Source organism: Eleutherodactylus coqui, chromosome 4 (assembly GCF_035609145.1).
Source record: "Eleutherodactylus coqui strain aEleCoq1 chromosome 4, aEleCoq1.hap1, whole genome shotgun sequence".
Taxonomy (NCBI): Eukaryota; Metazoa; Chordata; class Amphibia; order Anura; family Eleutherodactylidae; genus Eleutherodactylus; species Eleutherodactylus coqui.
The window spans coordinates 16,405,318-16,420,451 of NC_089840.1; positions in this window are offsets into that span (position 1 = coordinate 16,405,318).

The window sequence follows — 15,134 nt, forward strand, 5'->3', positions numbered from 1 at the left end:
CCAATCCCAATGGCTCAAGCTCAAATATATATTTTAAAGCTCAGATGTTAAATTCTACCCGTTTCACCGCTAGATATCACGGCTCTTCAGGAAATCGTGAGCTTATCAGGTATACATCTGGACTAGAGCAGCTCGCTCAACAGATAATGCCTATCAGCATTATATTGATAATGTGCTCTGTGCATGATTAGCACTGGTACTTTGCAAAAATAGAGATTATACTACACCCACTCAGATGCTAATATTATTATATAGTGGGTTATATAGTGAGTAAAGTCTGTTGTGATTGATCAATATTGAGCCTATAGTTAAATGGGTAGTGCAATAGCTGGAGTTCTAACTAGGGCAGTTTTTTGGGACTGGCCTCATGATTGGAAATCCTAGGTTAGGTTGTTATCTTGGTTGATTTTCTGCCAAAAAGCCCCAATGCAGGCTAGATAGTCTTAGTCCCTAGCTTGTACTTTGAGCACAATAGCTCCTATGCAGAATACCCCCCTTATTTCAGTGAAGAAAATAAAAATCAGACCGAGCCCATGACCTTGATGGTAGGTCAGGGCATTTTTTTTTTTTTTCAATGTCATGATCTATATTTTTAAAAACTCCTAAAATCTTGCAATTCTTCTACTGACCACTAAGCCTAAAAATCGTCTGACACTTACTGTTGTATAGATTAAAGCTCCACAGTCACCTCATTATCATAACATGCAGGATTATAATGAGAGGTGATACAGATAGATACAGAGAGATAACACACAATACACAACATTCAGAATAGGTGATGTTACTTCTCACCTCCTCCCCCTCCCTGCACTGGTCACAGAACATGTCCATAGAAGTCAAGGGGTCCACCATTTCTATTAATTAATGGCCTATGAGTTCTGTTGTATCTCTAAATACTGTTAACTGCAGCTTAGGCAAGATGGCTATCACCACAGTCATGTACAGACAAAAGAATATACATTTATAATCAGAAAATAAAAACAGTTGAAAAAATGGAAAATGTTTCACTATCTGTTTTTAATTTGCTATATATATATATATATATATATATATATATATATATATATATATATATATATATGTATTTGTACATTCCCTTTCAATATTTTATTAGATATTTCCGAGTAGGATTGAGAAAACCAAAACAGTAGTGCCTTGTTTTGCATTAAACTTTGCTAAAAATTTGGTTTGGTGAGAACCTGAACCTCGGGTACTTTGTCTTGGCCAGGCCCACTAAAAGTCCTTCCTCTCCAGAAGAGGAGGAAGAGGAAGAAGGAGGAGAGAGAGGAGGAAGAGGAGGAAGAGGAAGAGGAAGAAGAAGATGCATGGTAGCTCAGTGGTTAGCACTGTTACCTTGCAACACTGAGATTCCAGGTTCAAATCTGACCAAGGACAACATTTGTATGGAGTTTGTATAAATGTTTGCAGAAACCCACACAAACATCCATGCTGATGTTGTCCTTGGTCAGATTTTAACCTAAGACCCTAGTGTTGTAAGCCAACAGTGCTAGCCAGCAAAAGAGGAGGATAACTACCTTTATGGGCGTTAGACACCAATTTTAGGGGTACTGGTGAATTTCTGGTTTGGTTCGAACTACTTCAGACAAATCAACCTTTTTTCAAAAATTGTCGGACCAGGTGAACTGACTCACTTCATCTATCTATCTATCTATCTATCTATCTATCTATCTATCTATCTATCTATCTATCTATCTATCTATCTATCTATCTGTCTGTCTGTCTGTCTGTCTGTCTGTCTGTCTGTCTGTCTGTCTATCTATCTATTTCAACTAATGCATGGATGTGCCTGGGTCTTCTAAAGTAAGAAATGCTCTTTGTAGCTAATCTCTGCTCTGTCAAAAAAGATTATGCTCTTGAGCACTTTCTCTTAATTAACTTAGAAATAGTGTTGAGCAAACTTTTGAAGAGTTCATTTCAACTGGTTCTCTGATTTAAAAAAAAATGGTTAGGTCTGAATTAGTTTTAACCAAATCAGAACTTTAGCAGTACTCCTAAAATTGGTGCCTAAGAGCCATAAAAGTAGCATATGGGCATTCCAACCAATGCATGGATGTGTCTGGGTCTTCTAAAGTAACACAAGAGCCATCATTCACAAAATATGATGGTCACAGTCTATCTTCTCCCCTTCCTGCACAATGACCTTTGCACAGGTCACAGAGCATGCCTACAACACTCTTACATAGAAGTCAATAGGTCCCTTCCTGTCAATTGTGTGAAGTCTACGGGAGAGCACACATACAACAATCTGAAAAAAATCTGATTTTTGTTCCGTGCTCGATCTTTAGCAGGTGACAACAAGGGAACGGATGAGTATAAAAAATACATCACTTGGCTCCTCATCACCTCCCGGGACATCACCATAGCTAAGTTTATGGTGCTGTTTGGAGGTGACAGGTTCCATTTGCTTGGTAAAGGGTTCACGTCCAAAGTGTTGCATTGTGAATATCTGGAAGTGATCAAGAATTTTTCTACACGTCTGAAATAGTGTGTGCTGTCCAACTCATGATTTTGATATTCAATTAATGAGATCCTTGAGAATCATTATAAAGAGGGGTTGTGGCCATTGTCATTGTGCAGTGTCCTTTCAGCTTCCATCAACCTCTTTTTTATTTCACTCTCTCCTGAGTGGAGGTAAGAGCCCCTGTAGGAGCCTGGAATTCTAAACTACTTTTGTAGACTCTTAGTTCCAGTAATCAATATTTTTTTAGATCCTATACTGAAATGATCTTCTGAAATATCTCCATATCATGTCAGAATAGAAAGTGCATAAAAATCTAACTCATTTTATGCCAGAATCGTTGAGAGTTTCAAAGTTAAAAACATTGCTTTTGCAGCCCCCCGTGGTGTTGGACAGATGTACATTGTGATTTTACCTCGTTTTGAATTACGAATACTTGAAAAACGATGGAAATTGTCTGTTTTCCGAGACTTTTGTATGACTACATTTACTTTGCAAGTATGTATTTTCATATCTGCATTCTTCATTCAGCATGTGGTTCCACTAATGGGCAATTTGGACTGTGCGCCAGGAGTTTTATAAGCTATTTTATAGGTTGTGAGTATATGTGCTTCTTTTGTTTTCTTTCTTTTTTTTATAAGTGAAGAAAAAAATGTTGGCATTGTACGTGGCGAATGGCATTATAGACAAGTTTATTTAAATTTGATTTATTAATAGAAAATTCCTTTTTCTTCCTGTTCTATACATACAACCAGGAAAATAGGTGCAAACCAATATTACTGTATTTCACATGTCAGTTGCCCAGTTTACAAAAGGATATGGATAGTAGTTAAAAATCTCACGCATGGGCGGATATGTAGCTACCTGGAACTAACTCTTAATACCATTTACAGATCTAGAAAACTTTAACTTGACACAAAACTCAACAAAAGCCATTGAAAACATCAAGATAAAATGTTCCGAATTCATCACTTGCATGATCTCTGTGAATATGTAACTCCCATATTTCTATTAATCATTTTGCAGCTTGATTATGTGTTTACACTAGATGGTCATTTTATTACAGACCCCCTTCACAGTATAGACCGCTTTAAAAAGTATTAAAACTTTAGGGCTAACAGAGACAAACTTGCATACACCTTTAAGGCGGGGACCACTCCTAAAAGATATATTGACTGTAGAGACAGAGTGATGGATAACAGTCTTAATGGGGTGTCCTCCACACCAAAAACATTTAAAATGATCTTTTTAGACTACCATCACACATTACACTATGATTAGAGATGAGCGAGCACCAAAATGCTCGGGTGCTCGTTACTCGAGATGAACTTTTCGCGATGCTCGAGGGTTCGTTTCGAATAACGAACCCCATTGAAGTCAATGGTCGACCCGAGCATTTTTGTATATCGCCGATGCTCGCTAAGGTTTTCGTTTGTGAAAATCTGGGCAATTCAAGAAAGTGATGGGAACGACACAGCAACGGATAGGGCAGGCGAGGGGCAACATGTTGGGCTGCATCTCAAGTTCCCAGGTCCCACTATTAAGCCACAATAGCGGCAAGAGTGCCCCCCCCCCCCTCTTAACAACTTTTACTTCTGAAAAGCCCTCATTAGCAATGCATACCTTAGCTAAGCACCACACTACCTCCAACAAAGCACAATCACTGCCTGCATGACACTCCGCTGCCACTTCTCCTTACATGCTGACCAACCCCCCCCCACACGACCCAGTGTCCACAGCGCACACCAAACTGTCCCTGCCCAGCCTTCAGCTGCCCTCATGCCACACCACCCTCATGTCTATTTATAAGTCCGTCTGCCAGAGAAACCGCAGGCACACACTGCAGAGGGTTGGCATGGCTAGGCAGCGACCCTCTTTAATAGGGGTGGGGCGATAGTCCACAATGCTGTACATAAGCAATGAGAAATCCAATCCTGTGCCACCTCCATCTGGAGCTGCACACGTGGGCATAGCAATGGGGAACCTATGTGCCACACACTATTCATTCTGTCAAGGTGTCTGCATGCCCCAGTCAGACCGCGGTTTTTTATAAATAGTCACAGGCAGGTACAACTCCGCAATGGGAATTCCGTGTGCACCCACAGCATGAGTGGCTCCCTGGAACCCACCGGCTGTACATAAATGTATCCCATTGCAGTGCCCTGGACAGCAGAGCTAACGTCAGATTAAATGCAGGTGGGCTTCGGCCCACACTGCATGCCCCAACCTGACCGGGGTTTTTAATTCATAGACACAGGCAGGTACAACTCCCTATTGTGAAGTCCCTGTGGACCGACAGCATGGGTGGGTGCCAGGAAGCCACAGGCGGTACATAAATATATCCCATTGCATTGCCCATCACAGCTGAGGTAATAATAATGTCATGTTTAATGCAGGTGGGCTTCGGCCCACACTGCATCCCCCAGTCAGACTGGGGTTCTTTAGAAGTGGACAGATGCAGTTACAACTCCCTGTGGACCCACAGCATGGGTGGGTGCCAGGAAGCCACCGGCGGTACATAAATATATCCCATTGCATTGCCCATCACAGCTGAGGTAATAATGTCATGTTTAATGCAGGTGGGCTTCGGCCCACACTGCATGCCCCAGTCAGACTGGGGTTCTTTAGAAGTGGATAGATGCAGTTACAACTCCCTGTGGACCCACAGCATGGGTGGCTCCCTAGAACCCACCGGCGGTACATAAATATATCCCATTGCAGTGCCCAACACAGCTGATGTAACGTCAGCTGTAATGCAGGTGGGCTAAAAATTAATTGGATTACACTGTAGGCGAGGGCCCCCAAAAATTGGTGTACCAACAGTACTAATGTACCTGAGAAAAATTGCCCATGCCCAACCAAGAGGGCAGGTGAAACCCAATAATCGCTTTGGTTAATGTGGCTTAATTGGTAACTAGGCCTGGAGGCAGCCCAGTAAAAATAAAAATTGGTTGAGGTGAAAGTTTCAACGCTTTAATGAGCATTGAAACGTATAAAAATTGTTTAGAAAAATTATATGACTAAGCCTTGTGGGCCTAAGAAAAATTGCCCGTTCGGCGTGATTATGTGAGGTTTCAGGAGGAGGAGCAGGAGGAGGAATATTATACACAGATTGATGAAGCAAAAAGGTCCCCGTTTTGGATGGTGATGGGGAACGATGCTTCCATCCGCGGGTGCAGCCTACGTATTGTTTAGGTCTCGCTGCTGTCCGCTGGTGGAGAAGAGAAGTCTTGGGAAATCCAGGCTTTGTTCATCCTGATGAGTGTAAGCCTGTCGGCACTGTCGGTTGACAGGTGGGTACGCTTATCTGTGATGATTCCCCCAGCCACACTAAACACACTCTCTGACAAGACGCTAGCCGCAGGACAAGCAAGCACCTCCAGGGCATACAGCGCGAGTTCAGGCCACGTGTCCAGCTTCGACACCCAGTAGTTGCAGGGGGCAGAGGCGTCACCGAGGACGTTCGTGCGATCGGCTATGTACTCTCTCACCATCCTTTTACAGTGCTCCCGCCAACTCAGCCTTGACTGGGGAGCGGTGACACAGTCTTGCTGGGGAGCCATAAAGCTGGCAAAGGCCTTGGATAATGTTCCCCTGCCTGCGCTGTACATGCTGCCTGATCTCTGCGCCTCCCCTGCTACCTGGGCCGCGGAAATGCGCCTTCGGCCACTAGCGCTGTCGGATGGGAAGTTTACCATCAGTTTGTCCACCAGCGCCCTGTGGTATAGCATCATTCTCGAACCCCTTTCCTCTTCGGGAATGAGAGTGGAAAGGCTCTCCTTATACCGTGGGTCGAGCAGTGAGCAGTGACCCAGTAATCCGTAGTGGCCAGAATGCGTGTAACGCGAGGGTCACGAGAAAGGCATCCTAACATGAAGTCAGCCATGTGTGCCAGGGTACCTGTACGCAACACATGGCTGTCCTCACTCGGAAGATCACTTTCAGGATCCTCCTCCTCCTCTGGCCATACACGCTGAAAGGATGACAGGCAAGCAGCATCTGTACCCTCAGCAGTGGGCCAAGCTGTCTCTTCCCCCTCCTCCTCATGCTCCTCCCCTTCCTCCTCAACGCGCTGAGATATAGACATGAGGGTGCTCTGACTATCCAGCGACATACTGTCTTCCCCCGCCTCCGTTTCCGATTGCAAAGCGTCTGCCTTTATGCTTTGCAGGGAACTTCTCAAGAGGCATAGCAGAGGAATGGTGACGCTAATGATTGCAGCATCCCCGCTCAGCATCTGGGTAGACTCCTCAAAGTTTCCAAGGACCTGGCAGATGGCTGCCAACCAGACCCACTCTTCTGTAAAGAATTGAGGAGGCTGACTCCCACTACGCCGCCCATGTTGGAGTTGGTATTCCGCAATAGCTCTACGCTGCTCATAGAGCCTGGCCAACATGTGGAGCGTAGAGTTCCACTGTGTGGGCACGTCGCACAGCAATCGGTACACTGGCAGATGAAACCGATGTTGCAGGGTCCGCAGGGTGGCAGCGTCCGTCTTGGAGTTGCGGAAATGTGCGCTGACCCGGCGCACCTTTCCGAGCAGGTATGGCAAGTGTGATAGCTTTTCAGAAAGCGCTGAACCACCAAATTAAAGACATGGGCCAGGCATGGCACGTGCGTGAGGCTGCCGAGCTGCAGAGCCGCCACCAGGTTACGGCCGTTGTCACACACGACCATGCCCGGCTGGAGGCATCTCCAGGCTGATCAATTTGGCAATGTGCACGTTTAACGCTTGAGTGTGCGGGTGCGTGGCGGCGTACTTGCGCTCGCGCTCAAGCAGTGACGCTAGCGACGTCTGGACGCTGCGCTGAGAGAGATTGCTGGATGGGGCCAAGGACAGCGGAGGTGAGGGTGTGGGTGCAGGCCAGGAAACGGTAGTGCCTGTGTCCTCAGAGGGGGGTTGGATCTCAGTGGCAGGTTGGGGCACAGTGGGAGAGGCTGTGGTGCAAACTGGAGGCGGTGAACGGCCTTCGTCCCATCTTGTGGGGTGCTTGGCCATCATATGCCTGCGCATGCTGGTGGTGGTGCCTCCCCAGCTGATCTTGGCTCGACAAAGGTTGCTCACCACTGTTCGTCGGTCGTCAGGCGTCTCTGTGAAAAACTGCCACACCGTAGAGCACCTTGACCTCTGCAGGGTGGCATGGCGCGAGGGGGCGCTTTGGGAAACAGTTGGTGGATTATTCGGTCTGGCCCTGCTTCTAACCCTGGCCACTGCACTGGCTCTGCCTGTGCCCACACCCTGACTTGGGCCTCCGCGTCCTCGCCCGCGTCCACGTCCTCTAGGCCTACCCCTACCCCTCAGCATGCTGTATTACCAGTAGTGCAGAAACAGAACGCTGTAATTAAATGTGCCACTTTTTAGCCTGTGGTTGGAGGCTGACTTCGCTTACGAACGCCAGGAAATAATTTTGCGCAAGCCTGCTGTAACACTTAGCTGGCTGCGTATGAATTTGGAGAACTACTACACCCAGCACAGACCCAGAACACTGAGGACACTCACAGGCAGCCCAAATAGATTTTTTTCCCCAAATTTTTTTGCAAAGGCCCACTGCCTATATTCAATCAATAATCAATATGTCTTCTGTCCCTGCCTAAGCACTTCTGGCCCTGGAGTATGTCACAGAACTGCAGAGTGTTGCACTGTGCACTGCAATACAGCGGTGATTTCACAGCCCAGACCGAGCCAGGAAATAATTTTGCGCAAGCCTGCTGTAACACTTAGCTGGCTGCGTATGAATTTGGAGAACTACTATACCCAGCACAGACCCAGAACACTGAGGACAGTCACAGGCAGCCCAAATAGATTTTTTTCCCCAAATTTTTTTGCAAAGGCCCACTGCCTATATTCAATCAATATGTCTTCTGTCCCTGCCTAAGCGCTTCTGGCCCTGGAGTATTACTGCAGGGCGCAATGCTCTGCAAGGCCGATATACCAAAAAAAAAAAAAGTGCAACACTGCAAAAAGCAGCCTTCACACTACTGCACACAGTCAGATGTGGCTCTAAGAAGGACTGTTGGGGTTCTTGAAGCGTAAAGTACTCCTAACACTCTCCCTATAGCAGCTCCAACAAGATAGCACTTTCCCTCCTCTATGTCAGAATGCATCTGTGGCGAGCCGCGGGAGGGGCCGATTTTTATACTCGGGTGACACCTGATCTCGCCAGCCACTCACTGCAGGGGGTGGTATAGGGCTTGAACCTCACAGGGGGAAGTTGTAATGCCTTCCCTGTCTTTCAATTGGCCAGAAAAGCGCGCTAACGTCTCAGAGATTAAAGTGAAAGTAACCCGAACATCGCGTGGTACTCGTCACGAGTAACGAGCATCTCGAACACGCTAATGCTCGAACAAGTATCAAGCTCGGACGAGTACGTTCGCTCATCTCTAACTATGATCAAATAGTGGCCCTTTTAGCGAGTTGCTGAAAATCAACTCACAAGGTAATTCAATAGGGCCAGTAGGGAGGCACCTATGTCAGTGTAAAAAGTTTTCTCCTTTAAGATGAGGGAGAACCCATTCCACCTAGGGGCCTCAGGGTACTAGAGAGAGAGAGAGGTGGGTAGCTGCTTCAAAGATATTAAATGAAGCATGTGCTCGGTCAGACATGGGCGAGAGATAGCTATTAGTAAATGCAGAGTTGTGAGAAGGCTATGAAGCTCAAATCACCGTGGTAGAGTCTAATAGATCAAAGGTAAGGTCTGTAGTTCATAAATTCTATGTTATTCAGGATTTTGAAAGTAAAGAGTTACTCGATTAATCAAATCAAGAAAATATCCATTGTGTGCTGAAAAGTGTGAACCCCTTTGTTGTAAAAATGAGTTTACAATGGAGCTGCATAGAGATTCTACATGGATGGTAGCCAAGAGGGTATCAGAGCCCACTGTTATACCATCCACTAATCCTAGCACTTCCATAGTGTCACGTACATGCGATCTCAATGATGTGACAAAAGGCTTGAAGATTATATGTATATAGCTACTCGGATTCTCCTTTGTCACCGTGACAGAAAGGAAAACCCTGTGTGTCAACAAGCCTATCACCGAGGGAATCACTAAAATATAACTTTTATTAGGTAAAGATAAAAATAAAAATGTATAAAAGGCGTGGACTCTTATTCCAGTTACACTCCTACTGGACAAGTAGATATTCTAACAGTAGTAAGTCCATATAAGTATATACCAGATGATGCGCTAGGTTCTAACTCCACAACCACAATGACCCCATCTATATTGTTGGTGCATGGGTCGAGATATATATTATGGTTGTGTACAGCTCCACGTGTATAAATGGCCACAAGGGCTAACAAAGCACAATGTAGGTTATATTTTTTGTATTTATACGTTGGAGCCGATAAATGGGTAAAGGCCAGAATAATAAATGTAACCCCCGTCTGGCAGAGTATTGAGGCATATATTAATGCCCAGGAAATATAGCATCAATCAGGTATATACTATGTGGTATATCCCCAATTATGGTGGATTATACCCTGATGCGATAACCAGCTATAGTAAACACGGTCACTAATTTCATCTATATAGTGACTCGCTTGACTGACGTCATTTAGCGTGTTTATCTAGTTTATATAAAAGCTGGCAAATAGACTGCAGCGCTGAGTGGTCTGTAACTAGGAGTTAAATGGTGCAAGGACATATTACAGCACCAAACGTTCCTTTTATTTTACCACATTCCCATTAGGGACAGACACAGCGGAGAGTCTTAGACCAGGGTCATTATCTCATAAGACCCTGTCACATGGACTAAACACTGCTGAGTGCAGCTAATAAAAACAGCTGATCACTGCTTCACTAGAGATGAATGCCGCTGTTTGTGAGATTTTATAATCACCAGCAGCTACGAGCAGCTAAACTGAAGAGGGTTCAATAAGATATATAATGAACCCTCTTTGTCAGTAACTGCTGCATTCACTATCACCATTTAAGCATAGATAGCCCGATATACAATGATGTGGACATCTGTGGCATGTCAAGCACAACAATAAGGCTATCTTAGGCTGGCTAACACCATCTACGCGTTTCCGTGGTCCTTAATGCAGTGACCGCATCATCAGGATAGTGAGTCTAGGTTATAGAACCGAACAGCCTGAATGGCTGTGTGAAAATGAGCAGCAATGGTATGTTGCCCAGAGCAGAGGCTTTTTAAAGTACAAGCCACGCCTCCCAGCAGGGGGGTTCGTCCCCAGTGCTCCAATGAGCATCAACCAACACTAAACTGTGCCTCAGCGAAAACCCGTGATGGAACGGGATTCCCGCACATGTGCAGTAGCCCCGACGGGTCCGGGACGCCAACCACTGCCAACCTTAGGAGGTATAGCAGAGTCGGCGCCCGGCACCCCGGAACCGCTGCGCACGGCAGAGATAAGTGCTGCTGAGGATAAAGAAGCCTTTTTTGCTGCATTAGTATACAACGGTGCCCAGATGGAATTTAACGCTCAGTATGTTAATCCTTCAGTATCATGGCCCAAAAGGACGCATGGATAGAATACCCAAGTGCTTCTGTATAATAATATTAGATGGACCGAACCCGGTTATTGGGAACACTGTATGTATATAGAGAGAAGGGGTATATATACATAGTTTAAATGACAGTAAAAATAAAAATAACAGTAACGACAGGTGACTACCATTATTTTGCAACATATAGTATTATGCAAACAATAAACATTCCATGATAATGCTCCAAGATGTCAAGCATAAATGTCCTATATACACTGACTCGCATATACAGCCAAGTTTATATAGTCTATGCATGGTGTGTCCGCACCAAAGATGGTGTAGTACAGCGGACGCGTAATTAAATGTAATAAATACTGTACATGGTATATTGTTGCATCAATCACCTATGATGTTGATCCTGTATTATATAAACGATGCATAAGAGAGACAGTCATTTAGTCCCTTGGGGCTACAACATTGCAGGCGGTGAATCCACCGTGTCTCCTTTTGTGTTAGTAACCTGTCTCGATTACCTCTCCTCCCATTCTCCCTAATAATCTCAATCCCTTGGAATTTAATGCATGTAGGATCATTGTCATGCATATCACGTATGTGTGTCGCTATGTTGGTATGTTCTCCACGGTTCACATTGCCAACATGTTCCAGGATACGTCGCCTAAATTGGCGGATGGTTTTCCCAACATAGTCCAACGGGCACGGGCATGTGGCTTTATAGACAACGCCGCTGGAGCGGCAGTTTATAAAGTCCCTTATGTGGAACACCTCTCTTGTAGTGGAACATGTGAAGGTGTTACCTCGAGCAATAAAGCCACATGCCTTACAGCCCGCACATCTGAAAGTGCCCTTTGGTAAGTCCGATCCTAGCCATGTCTTGGTTGACAACTTGGGTGGAAGTAGGCTGTGGACCAATCGGTCTCTCAGATTACGTCCGCGTCTATACGTGATTTGGGGATTGACCGGGAGATGTGACACCAGGTCCATGTCCTTCAAAAGAATATGCCAATATTTACTGATGATATGTCTCACTTCTTTTGACTGGTCATCAAATGTACCAATTATACGCATCTTATTGTTCTTGTCATCTCTTTTACGAGTTTGCAGAAATTGATCTCTGTTAGAATTTTTTGCATAGGTGTTTGCTCTCTCCACCACTGCTGTTGGGTAGCCTCTGTTACTGAATCTACGACTCATTTCTTGCGATTTTTCTGAAAAATCGCCTTCAACCGAACAATTTCGGCGGGCCCGGATGAACTGTCCTTTAGGGATCCCACACTTCAGGGGTAGAGGGTGGTGGCTATCCCAGTGGAGGAGAGTATTTGTGGCCGTTTCTTTCCGATATATTGCGCAGCGGTTCCGGGGTGCCGGGCGCCGACTCTGCTATACCTCCTAAGGTTGGCAGTGGTTGGCGTCCCGGACCCGTCGGGGCTACTGCACATGTGCGGGAATCCCGTTCCATCACGGGTTTTCGCTGAGGCACAGTTTAGTGTTGGTTGATGCTCATTGGAGCACTGGGGACGAGCCCCCCTGCTGGGAGGCGTGGCTTGTACTTTAAAAAGCCTCTGCTCTGGGCAACATACCATTGCTGCTCATTTTCACACAGCCGTTCAGGCTGTTCGGTTCTATAACCTAGACTCACCATTCTGATGATGCGGTCACTGCATTAAGGACCGTGGAAACGCGTAGATGGTGTTAGCCAGCCTAAGATAGCCTTATTGTTGTGCTTGACATGCCACAGATGTCCACATCATTGTATATCGGGCTATCTATGCTTAAATGGTGATAGTGAATGCAGCAGTTACTGACAAAGAGGGTTCATTATATATCTTATTGAACCCTCTTCAGTTCAGCTGCTCGTAGCTGCTGGTGATTATAAAATCTCACAAACAGCGGCATTCATCTCTAGTGAAGCAGTGATCAGCTGTTTTTATTAGCTGCACTCAGCAGTGTTTAGTCCATGTGACAGGGTCTTATGAGTTAATGACCCTGGTCTAAGACTCTCCGCTGTGTCTGTCCCTAATGGGAATGTGGTAAAATAAAAGGAACGTTTGGTGCTGTAATATGTCCTTGCACCATTTAACTCCTAGTTACAGACCACTCAGCGCTGCAGTCTATTTGCCAGCTTTTATATAAACTAGATAAACACGCTAAATGACGTCTGTCAAGCGAGTCACTATATAGATGAAATTAGTGACCGTGTTTACTATAGCTGGTTATCGCATCAGGGTATAATCCACCATAATAGGGGATATACCACATAGTATATACCTGATTGATGCTATATTTCCTGGGCATTAATATATGCCTCAATACTCTGCCAGACGGGGGTTATATTTATTATTCTGGCCTTTACCCATTTATCGGCTCCAACGTATAAATACAAAAAATATAACCTACATTGTGCTTTGTTAGCCCTTGTGGCCATTTATACACGTGGAGCTGTACACAACCATAATATATATCTTGACCCATGCACCAACAATATAGATGGGGTCATTGTGGTTGTGGAGTTAGAACCTAGCGCATCATCTGGTATATACTTATATGGACTTACTACTGTTAGAATATCTACTTGTCCAGTAGGAGTGTAACTGGAATAAGAGTCCACGCCTTTTATACATTTTTATTTTTATCTTTACCTAATAAAAGTTATATTTTAGTGATTCCCTCGGTGATATACTCGGATTCTCCATAAGATTGTTAAGCCCAGAAACTATAAGTCTACCTCTTAGCGGATTTGTGCCCTTGTGCACCTTTGGTAGTGCGTAAAATGTGGCAATGGTGGGAGTGGATAGAAGCATATATCTAAATACGGAGTCACTGATAATCCCTATTTCTAGAGCTTTCATGAGAAGTTCCCTTGGTGATTTTAAAAAGGGAATACTGGGGTCACCTTTTAAAGGAGATGTCCCGCGCCGAAACGGGTTTTTTTTTTTTTAAACCCCCCCCCCGTTCGGCGCGAGACAACCCCGATGCAGGGGTTAAAAAAACCACCCGCACAGCGCTTACCTGAATCCCGGCGGTCCGGTGACTTCAATACTTACCGCTGAAGATGGCCGCCGGGATCCTCTATCTTCGTGGACCGCAGCTCTTCTGTGCGGTCCACTGCCGATTCCAGCCTCCTGATTGGCTGGAATCGGCACGTGACGGGGCGGAGCTACACGGAGCTACACGGAGCCCCATAGAGAACAGCAGAAGACCCGGACTGCGCAAGCGCGGCTAATTTGGCCATCGGAGGCCAAAAATTAGTCGGCACCATGGAGACGAGGACGCTAGCAACGGAGCAGGTAAGTAAAAAACTTTTTATAACTTCTGTATGGCTCATAATTAATGCACAATGTATATTACAAAGTGCATTATTATGGCCATACAGAAGTGTATAGACCCACTTGCTGCCTCGGGACATCTCCTTTAAGATAGAATACGTTGAATCCTCATTCAGCAGCTGTAGACACATTTCTATATACTGATCTATTTCCATATCTACTATGTTTCCCCTTTTGTCTGCCGGTTTGATGATTAATGACTGATTAGATTCAAGGGCTTTCAAAGACGTTAATTCTGATTGAGATAAATTTGAGACTTACAGACCCCATCCAAAAGAATGATTCCTTGTGGCAACTGTTGACAGGCATCAGATCACCCAGAGCTTGCCAAGAAAACATTCCCTCTACTATTACTCCATCGCAAATGCAAGTTTCATGAGAGTGCAATGCAATTTTTATGTCTTCACTTTTGGAAAAACATGCAGGTTTCATGCAGCTGAAAAAAAGGACATAAAAATCACATATAATATGATGCAATGTGTTTTTCTTGCAAAACACCTTGCACTTGCAGGTGTAAGTGAGTCGACATCGGTCTGTGTTTCTGGGCCGATATCGCACTCGCCTATGTAAATGCACCCTTAAAATGTATTTCTTTACCTCTAAACGCTCCAGGATGTACAATTACGTCATGGAGGTTGGGGGTTAGTATGCAAGAGTATCGGGGGTGAATTCGGCTCCAAACAATGCAGGTGCCAGGTGTTTATTGCAGCTGACACCCACCGGCAACAGCTCCAGTCAGCACCGCTGTGGATCAGAGCTGTTAATCCTTTAAAGACCCCCATCACCTCTGGAAGCAGCATTTAAATGACCCAATCAATATTCAGGGGTCCCGAATAGCCTTCTGAAAGCCCCCAAATCTAC